The sequence below is a fragment of the Phacochoerus africanus genome, chromosome 3 (assembly GCF_016906955.1).
Source record: "Phacochoerus africanus isolate WHEZ1 chromosome 3, ROS_Pafr_v1, whole genome shotgun sequence".
Taxonomy (NCBI): Eukaryota; Metazoa; Chordata; class Mammalia; order Artiodactyla; family Suidae; genus Phacochoerus; species Phacochoerus africanus.
The window spans coordinates 82,592,481-82,602,056 of record NC_062546.1 but is presented as its reverse complement, the minus strand read 5'-3'; the positions used below and the strand labels follow the sequence as shown (position 1 = coordinate 82,602,056).

The 9,576-nt window shown below is 45.0% G+C and overlaps 1 long non-coding RNA gene across 1 annotated transcript in view; it reads left to right on the top strand.

The window, feature by feature from the left end:
• The first annotated feature begins 710 nt into the window (after nt 1–710).
• The window catches only part of LOC125122346 (uncharacterized), a 76,237-nt gene continuing 67,371 nt past the window's right edge, over nt 711–9,576 (top strand). The window contains exons 1-2 of the long non-coding RNA XR_007133771.1: nt 711–995; nt 5,367–5,531. This is a non-coding gene — a long non-coding RNA (uncharacterized LOC125122346). The remainder of the gene's footprint in view (nt 996–5,366; nt 5,532–9,576) is intronic.

Genomic DNA, 9,576 nt, shown 5'->3' with positions numbered 1-9,576 from the left:
TATTTCTTTTGCATATTATATATATTAAATATCTTATTTTATATATAATATATAGGAATTGTTTATATATATAAAATCATCAAGTATACCTTTAATTTATAGAATGTTAACAGTTGAATATACCTCAATAAAGCCACGGGAGGGACAATAATTATAACAAGAAACAAAGATTAAATGAGTTAGTATTTGATAAGCACTTCTAAGAATTAAGACACACCAAGTGTTTTTAAATAAAGGTTCAGAGGCAAAGACAGTCTTGTAATTCAGGCAATGTATAAAGAGCTACGATCAAGACATGTTCTGGAAGTGCAAACAGGGAAGAGATCAGCCATACTGAGAAGGTCAGGAGAGGGTTCTCAGAGAAGATGGAGAAGATGGTCCTAGTTCTGAATCTACAGGCTAAGGAGTCCTCCAGGGAGATGAACGAGGAAGCAGAGGGCCTGTCATAGGCAGGCATCTAAGCTGCCTTCTTGGTTGGTTTGGTGTTCCTCTCAACCCACCTGGAAGAGACAAACCCAAAAGCAAGAGGTGGCCCTTGGCCAGATTGAAAAAGGTGTGCTCAGCAGTTTTACTTTCATAACTTCATTCCTTCATTCATCAGTCCTTGGACAAGCAGTTGGCCAGGCTCCTAATTGCCATCACGCTCCCTGCGTGACCATCGTGATTGGACTGATTCCAACCAGCTGCAAAGGCGCAACCCAGTGAGCTCTGGTGGAGCCCTCAGAACAGCTGTGGTTTCCCTGCTCTGCAGCACCTGGAGAGGGTGGGGCAGGGACGGCTCTCCTGAATTCCAGTCGCTTGGGCCATTTCTCACGAGCTCCCTTCCAAAGAACCCAAGCCCAACCTGAAAGATACCCAAGTCCAACTTGCAGGAGACAATAAGGACCAGAAACCCAGTTGTTTCCTTCATCCTTCTAGCTGTGTGTGGCTGTGTGCAGAGAATTTTTCAGAGCGGGACCTCACTCCTGAAATGTGTATACCCTGAGTCCTCACAGGTAAGAAGCCTTCTTCCTTTACAGCTGAAGTTTTGAACCAGGAAGCCTGGTGGGCAGCCTTCATCGCCTTTCCCATTCTGGCTCTGACTTTGCCACCTCCCATCACTCTCTTATGCCAAGGGGCTTCCTCTCTATACTACACCCATCAACTAAGGTCCCAAAGGGGATACGGTGGCAGAGATGAGTACATTAAAAAAAAAAAGAAAAGCCTGGTTATCATTGCTCGGCTTCATCTCTCAAGATTAGTTCCCAGAGCTGGGCCATCAACACCCATCAGAAAGAAGTGATGCAGGCTGAATTTATTTTATTATTATTATTATTATTATTATCTTTTTAGGGGCACACTTATGACATACGGAGGTTCCCAAACTAGGGGTTGAATTGAAGCTGTAGCCACTGGCCTATGCCACAGCCACGGCAATGCTAGATCTGAGCTGCATCTGCAACTTACACCACAGCTCACAGGGCAACAACGGATCCTTAACCCACTGAGCAAGGCCAGGGATCAAACCTGCGTCCTCATGGATACTAGTCAGATTCCTTTCCACTGAGCCACGACAGGAACTCCCAGGCTGAATTTCAACTTGTTTGTCTGGAATTCAGTAATTATGTAGTTGATACCTGCTGATTACACTTAAGGAGCCTTTTACCTCAGGCACTCAGATTTGTAGGAATTCCATATACTCACAAGTAGAGGAGTTATTTTATAGCCAACCTCATTCATAGCCTTCCCCAAATACATGTACAGTACCTTCTGTGCAGCCTGGGAACATCCACCTTTTTTTGTTTGTTTGTTTAACCAAGCCAAAGAGTCCTGGAGAAAGAGGCACCCCCCCCCCCCACCTTCTGCTCTGGGACTTGGAAAAGCACCCCAGGCACAGCTGATGCCCATTCTGTTCCATTAGAATTTGTCTCATCAGTAGAACTTGACAACTCTAATCCCAAGTCCCGTGGTTCTCAAAATATGATTCCCCAGTCAAGCAACATTAGCATTGCTTGGATGAGACTCGATAGAAATACAGCTTTGTGGGCTCCACCCCAGACCTACTGAATCAGAGGTGGGGCCCAAATAACTGCACTTGAGTAAGTCCACCAGGTGATTCTAGGATGCTCATTCAAGCTTGAGAATCACTGATCTAGTCTTAGCTGTAAAGAGCCAAATCCTACATATGTTAGGCTTTGCGGGCCATAAATCCCTGTCACAACTACGCACCTCTGTCATTATACTGTGAAAGCAGCCATGAATATGGTGTAAGATGGATGAGCTGGACTGTGTTTTAATGAAACTTTACAGAAATAATCAGGAAACCAGATATGGTCCCAGAGAGGGAGGTGGGGAGACTAGGTTAGTCCTACTTTATCCTGATATACCCTGAGAGTTCTATCAGTCAGAATTTTTATTTCATCCTTGTTCCTGATTCTGGGTTTTTGTGTTTTTTTTATTTTTTTGAAGTTCTTATTGTCTGTGGATGTTTTAGAAATTTATCCACAGTGAAAAAGAAAAAGCAAAACTGTATAGAAAGGTGCAAAGCATTGCGTCTTTTCCAAAGGCCTAGGAAGTGTGTAGTTGCGCCATTTCACAGTGAAGAAGCTGAGGCACAGATGGAACACATTCAGGGCCTGCCATGCTGTACAGGCAACACTGTGTTCCTTGAGCACAGAGGCCCTGTTTCCATCAAACACAATAGGAGCAGTGTTTTGGGGAGCTGTCAACAGGACCTGGGACATAGGATTTTATTCAACCCCACTGCTGATCCCAGGCAACCCCCTCTAGAATCCCAGTTTCACCATCCCTCATCTACATCTATGCCATGCTGCTTTCTTTTCCTTGAAGCCACACAAACAACAGTAAAAACAGACAAAGTAGCTAATCATTCGTTCATGTGTTTCTCTAGACTTGATTCATAAAGGATCCATCCTGAGAGCTGTTTATAAAGCAGCTGGTCCTCTTTCCTCACCAGGCATAAAGTACAAATCTCATTCAGCAATTTAGGGATAGGTTTGGTCCAAGCAGAAAATGGCATCTAGGTCTTCATCTTGAAGAGTTTTGGTAACTGCAGTTCCTCCCAAATTGGGTGGGGGGAGTGGAGAATGCAGGCAGGGCTGCAGGCCAGAAACACAATTATCAAAAATTATACACGGACATGCCTGAGCTACTATATGAAAAGCACAGCCAGATTACCTACTGGGGACAGAAAAAGTGTGAAAAGACTTGTAATGTTTTCTTATTGATTTCTTAGAATGAGCCAGGTTATCTGGCAGTCACAGACAGCCTTCAAATCTCAGTGGCTTCATGCAACAAAGGATTGGTGGTGATGGGTGATGCAAGTGCCTCTTTAGGGCAGATTTCCTCATGGTGCAGCTCAGGGTCTAGGTTTTGTTTTTTCACTTTTTTTTTTGGTCTTTTTTTTTATAAGTTCCCAGGCTAGGGGGTCAAATGGGAGCAGCAGTTGGCAGACTATACCACAGCCAAAGCAATGCCAGATCCAAGCCACATCTGTGACCTACACTGCAGCTTGCAGCAGTGCTGTATCCTTTCACCAAGTGAGCGAGGCTAGGAACATAACCTGCATCCTCATGGATACTAGTCAGGTTCTTAACCCACTGAGCCACAATGGGAACTCCCAGGTTGTTTTCATCTTGCAGCTCTGCCCCTAAATCAAAGCCCCCTGCAGCTTCACATGCCCTGAGGAAGACAGAGTGCCTGGGTTTTCCACTGCTTCCACTCACAGGTCATCAAGGACTAGACTCATGGCCCTGCCTAAATGCAAGGGGCCTGTGGTTCATATGCCTGGAGGGAACATGATTCTACTGATACAGGAACCCATGGTGTCTGCCACATGACATGGTGTCTCTCTTCACAGCACCAAAGAGATCAGCTAATACAAGAGCCAGACTAAATAAGGAGCTTTTTTTTTTTTCGTCTTTTTGCCATTTCTTGGGCTGCTCCCACAGCATATGGGAGGTTCCCAGGCTAGGGGTCTAATCAGATCTGTAGCTGCCAGCCTACGCCAGAGGCACAGCAACGCAGGATCCGAGCCACGTCTGCGACCTACACCACAGCTCACGGCAATGCCGGATCGTTAACCCACTGAGGAAGGGCAGGGATCGAACCCGCAACCTCATGGTTCCTAGTCAGATTCTTTAACCACTGGGCCACGACAGGAACTCCCAGGAGCATATTTTAATAGCCCTGCCATATCATGTGTACCAATCAGCAGTGGCATTCCCCAAGACCCATTAAACACACATCCCTCATGTCATCATTCTCAGCACAGCCAATTCAGGCTTTGCTATGATTGCCTTTACCCTTTGTAGGACTCCATGAAAGAGAGAGACAAAGAATCGACACCATTTAGGAGTTCCCATCATGGTGCAGCAGAAATGAATCTAACTAGGATCCATGAGGATGTGGGTTTGATCTCTGGCCTCACTCAGCGGGTTAAGGATCTGGCGTTGCTGTGAGCTGCGGCATAGGTCGAAGACATGGCTCAGATGCCATGCTGCTATGGCTGTGGTGCGCCAGCATCTGTAGCTCCAATTTGACCTCTATGCCACAGGTGCAGCCCTAAAAAAAAGAAAAAAAAATCATTTAAAAACAAACACAGAGGAGTTACACAGTGGCATAACAGGATCGGCAGTGTCTTTGTAGCACCAGAACACAGGCTCGTTCCCCGGCCCAGCACAGTAGCTTAAAGGATCCAGCGTTGCTGCAGCTGTGGCTTAGGTTTCAACTGGGTCAGATCTGATCCCTGGCCTGGGAACTCCATATGCTGTGGGATGACCAAAAACAAAAGAGAAAAAAAAAGAAAAAAACACAAACAAAAAAAAAAAAAAAAAAGAAATGGAAACTAAGACCAGACAGCTGTGATGTGTCTGCTGGGTCTGATTGTCTCTTTCCACTCTCCTTGCTCTGTCCCTTCAAACAGGACACATTGACCCTCTAGCATATCTTGCTTTATCTCACTTCAAGTAACTCAGGCTGAAAGACAATTTTGGGTAAAACCCTGAAAGATAAGGGCTCCAGGACTCTTCTTCCTGTGCTCACCCACCCCTATCTGTTCAGTACATGGTTCTTTCCCTAATAAATACCATTGTCCAAGAACCTATTCTGTGCCCAGTGATAGGAGCTTTAGATGTATTATCTTAACAGCACGATAATCCTGTGAGGAAAATACGATTGTACCCATTTTGCAGATTAGAAAGCTGAGAATGAACAAAGTAATTCCTCTACAATGTTACACAATTACCAAACCACAAAACTGGAATCTACCCTCAGGTCTGCTGACTCCAAAGCCAGACCATGTTACATCTGTTGTGCTATGCTGTCTTCCTGATCATGACCTTTGTTTGCACTTCTCAAACTTTCAGAGGGTGTCTACATGTGTCCCGCATTTTCATAAGGATCACCCAGGCAGAGACATAGGTCCTCTGGCTGCTCACAGTCACAGTGATGGTGGCAAAGATGTCCTCAGGGACCCCAGAAGCAAAAATTGCCATCTTTCTAGAGAGGGTGGAGAAGACTTCAAAGAAGAGGTAAGACGGACTGTTCCAAGGAGGAAAACTTGGTGGTGATAGGGACATGGTAAGAGAGAGAATTTTCACTAGGCGCCCTCTATGCTTTTCAGCATCAGGGTCCAAATGGGACAACAGCAGGCGTGTAGAATTGGTATTGAAGGGTTCCTAGAGGATATGCACAACCTGGGCCCCAGGCTGCCCATGGGTTTTACATTCTGAGCAGCCCTGGGTTTCAGGCCAGCAAAGTCAGCTATTGGGACTTTGGTCAGGATAAGCTCTTCCCACAAGTGCCCATAATGAGGATGTGGCCATGACTGCTGAGAAAGTTGTGAAACAGGCCCTGGTCCTTGAGCTTGGGGTGGGGGGGGGGAGTGTCTTTCATTTTTCCAGGTGAAATTCACCTCTAAGAGCTTCCTCTTAAGTAAAGGAGGGCTGGCTCTAAAGACAGAGGGATCATTCAGTGCCATGGTCAAGGTGTGGTACCCAGACCACCACCAGTTGCAGCAGCAGCACCTGGAAATGTGTTTGAAATTCACATTCTCAGAGTTCCCGTCATAGCTCAGTGGTTAACGAACCCGACTAGGAACCATGAGGTTGTGGGTTCGATCCCTGGCCTTGCTCAGTGGGTTAAGGATCCACTGTTGCCGTGAGCTGTGGTATAGGTCAAAGACTCAGCTCAGATCCTGCATTGCTGTGGCTCTGGTGTAGGCCGGCAGCTACAGCTCCAATTTGACCCCTAGCCTGGGAACCTCCCTATGCTGTGGGAACGGCCCAAGGAATGGCAAAAAGACCAAAAAAAAAAAAGAAAAAAAAGAAAGAAAGAAATTCACATTCTCAGGATCCACTCCAAGCCAACTAAATCAGAAACTTTGGGTCAATTTTTAACCTGGGGAGAAAGTCCAATCTATAAATTCTGATTTATCTCCCTCAAAGACACTTGAGAACTGGGGATGGTCCTTCAACCCTTGTGTGGGCCTATTCCCCTGCCTACTTCTTCCAAGATCAGCCCAGGCCACCCCTGAGAACCACAGACTCTTAATTACCTTCAGGGAAGCCACCACAGGGCATAGAATAGTTTGAAAGAGAGCAAAAGCAGAACTGTTGGATGTATTGAGATGTGGGGTAATGGGTTATTTGTTTGGGGGAGAGGCTAGAAGTGGATGAGTGAGTACCAGCTCTTAAAAGGAAAGAGAAGGGATACCGTGGAGCAAAGGCTAGAAGCCCACCTATGAATGGTGCCACAGGAGCATGACCAGGCTCTGGGCATTGTCCTAGATGCCAAGAGAAGTGGCAGGAGACAAAAAATATAGGAACCTCCCCACAAGGGAGCAGTTAGACCACAGCATCTTAATTTTGCACAGTATTGATTAGGCATCTGCCCTGTGGCAGGCACTTTGACAGTAGAGAGACAGAACAGAGGAGCGGTGAGAATGTGGATCCTGCTGCCAGGCTGCCTGGGTTGGAACCTCCACTGGGGGTAATGTTTAGCCAGTAAGACATATGTGGCCATGCCAGCTTGGTTTATAGGGAGCATCTGTTCTGAGTGGTCACAGCCTTGAGTCTGACTGGCCAGAGTCTGGATCATCCTACTTGTTAAGAGTTTTGGAATATCACCCATGTGGTCATTCACTGCAGAGTGGACTTAAATTATTAAGCCTCTCTGCACCTCAGTTTCCTCATCTATACAATAGGAACAGTAACACTGCCTATCTCAAGTGTTATGAGGATGAAATGAGTCAACAGGAGGACTGTGCCTAGAATGATACCTGGTACATAAATTCTCCATAATATTAGCTATGATAATTCCTCTCTCTCACGGTGAGAGAGTGCCTGAGCAAAAGCTAGCTTCTCAGAGTTCAAATGTCCAGAGTGGCCTGAGCTGCTAAAAACAGAAGCTTGCTTCTCATAGGATTTAATTCCAGGGCTCAACACATACCATCTGCTGCAGAAAGGGGCAGCTGGCTAGCTACAGCTAAGGTGGTGGGGCCATGTCACCGGCCAGAAGAGAGCCATTGCACACATGGGCTGCCTTGCTCTCCTCCAGAACATGCAGATGTTCTGGCCCAAATGCTGGCATAGACCCTTGGAGTCCATTCAAATGTGGAGAAATATTTAGATCTAATCAAAACCACTCCAGATTGTTGGCTCTTGTTTTAGATAAACAGGATAAGCAAACTGCCTAAATAGGAACTGGTAATAAATATTTCCTTTTTCTGTCTTTCTAATTCTTCAAAGTCAAATGCTCTGAGTCTAAACATTTCCCAGGGAATGTCTGAAGGATTTCTGAAGTGTTTTATTTGGTTGGTGACAAAAATTCTTTCTATTATACAGACCTTTCATGAAAATGTGATGCTCATAATATAGCTTAGAAGTAAGTAGGAGAGATGGCCTTAACTTCAAACTAGTTGGAAACTGAGGCCCATTGGGTGTAGGAGGTCTGTCTTGGGGCTCTTGGACATTTGGGGTGGGGAAGGTGGCATGAAACCATCACTCTAGAAATATACAACCTTCTCTATTCATTGGCTGATAGAGCCCTTTCAGAACACTACTCCCCAAACTCTCACCGCAGATTATCTTGAAGATGCCCATATGCCCAGATACTCATACAACATCATCAACAACCATTCGCCTCAGGTAAGGAAGGGAGTGGCTTATCCTGGAAAAGACTGGAGACCTTCACCTACCACATCCCCTCTCCCTTTAGCACAAACCATTGAAAGCTGGTTCTAAACATGGGCTCATACCTTCTGGACATGAAAGAATTAGGTACATATCTCTTGCAGACTTTATTAGGTATTTGGGGGTGAAAATATTGTTCTAAATGTTGAAAAGACCTCCTTACATCTCTATAAAGAGACAGTCAACATCATATACAAATAGCATAATATGCAAGTATTAGAATGCAAAAGAAATGGAAGTGGTAACTTGCACCTTTTACAGCAGACCTGGGCAGGAAGACATCACTTGAAACCATGGAGGAAAAGAACTATATGAAATGGTCTATATCATGTCATAAGTACAAACACGTAAATATGTTCATATATTTTGAGGCTTCCAACTACCATGATTCTCTGTATCCTTACAAAAGTAAAAAAATAATAAAATAAATCTTCCTTTCCATCATGAGAAATTATGAAATCAGCTGAAAGCTAGCAACATAGTTTATCCTATAACACGTCTACATTTAGGTCCAAGAGGCACTGCCACATTTTGTTAATCAGTTGGACAATGATTTCATGAGAGGTGTCTAATATGCCTACCTTTATGTTGGTGCTTCTCCACTGGAGGGAAGGATGGAAGGACCCAGGTAAGGAGACAGCATGGTGCCTCTCCATGAGTCATCTAGTCGGGCATCCTCACTGCAGCACATGATGATGGCATAGCAACAAAGACTATGGCCACGGATGATCAATTCTTCCTTCCAAATGTATCCAACTCCTTTATGATCTTCTTTTACTCCTAGGAACCCTAATCCAGACCCTCCATCATTCCTTCCTCCTGCCCTGGCCAGCTTCCAACCTTTTCCTCTCTGGTTCCCTTGAAGGGACCTTGGCCAGAATAATTTTTCTAAACCAGACACAAGTAAATCAGTGGTAGCGGCCAAGCTTCCCAGCCACGGGGAATCAGGGAATACTCTGGCCCTACAATCCCTCAGCCACACCAACCATTGCTAAATCACTGCAGCCAGAGCAGCTTTGATAGAACCAGTCTCTTCACCTTAATCCACCTGAGAATTCCTTTTTGTCCTCCTCACCTTTTCCAAGGGCTTCAAGATCTAACTCAAATTCCATCACTTCCACAAAGTTTTCCTTGCCTCCTCTAGTGTGATGGATTCTCCTTTCCCAAATTCTAATACCAATAGAATTTGCTATGGCTCTATTTGCCACCAAGTGGAGGAAAAACAATGGTGCAAGAGAGTGAAGCCAGTGTACAGAGAGAAGCTAAGACAGGAGGTGTTTTATGCACAAGTAAAATAATCTTTCCATCCTTTAGACAAGGGATAAATAAATCAATTTTAGATACCCTTCCAAGCAAAATGGCCAAAATAAAAAGTCTTAAAAGA